Source organism: Lupinus angustifolius, chromosome LG06 (genome assembly GCF_001865875.1).
Source record: "Lupinus angustifolius cultivar Tanjil chromosome LG06, LupAngTanjil_v1.0, whole genome shotgun sequence".
Taxonomy (NCBI): domain Eukaryota; kingdom Viridiplantae; phylum Streptophyta; class Magnoliopsida; order Fabales; family Fabaceae; genus Lupinus; species Lupinus angustifolius.
Genome location: NC_032014.1, coordinates 20,491,543 through 20,492,119, shown reverse-complemented (window position 1 = coordinate 20,492,119; position 577 = coordinate 20,491,543).

Sequence of the window (577 nt, the reverse complement as noted above, 5' to 3'; positions counted from 1 at the left end):
CCGTCCACATCCTATCCTCATCCTTTCCTTATCCTCATCCTATTCTCATCCTCATCCTATCCACATCATCATCTTCATCCTATCCTCATCGTCATCCTCCTCCTATGCTCGTCCTCATCCTCATCCTATCCTCTTCCTCATCCTATTCCCATCCTCACCCTCATCCTCATACTCTTCCTTATCCTCATCCTCATCGTATCGTCGTGCTCAACCTATCCACTTCCTCATCCTATTCTCAACCTCATCCTCATCCTCTTTCTCATCCCATCCTCGTCCTCATCATATCCTCATACTCATCCTCATCCTCATCCTCATGCTTATCCTTTCCTCATCCTCATCCTCCTCCTCATCCTCATCATATCCTCATTCTCATCCTCATCCTCATCCTCATGCTCATCCTATCCTCATCCTCATCCTCCTCCTAACATCCTCATCCTCCTCCTCATCCTCATCCTCATCCTCATGCTCATCCTCATCCTATCCTCCACCACATCTTCATCCTCATCCTCTCCTCCTCCTAATCCTCACCCTCATCCTCATCCTCATCCTCAACCTATCCTCATCCTCATCCTATCCT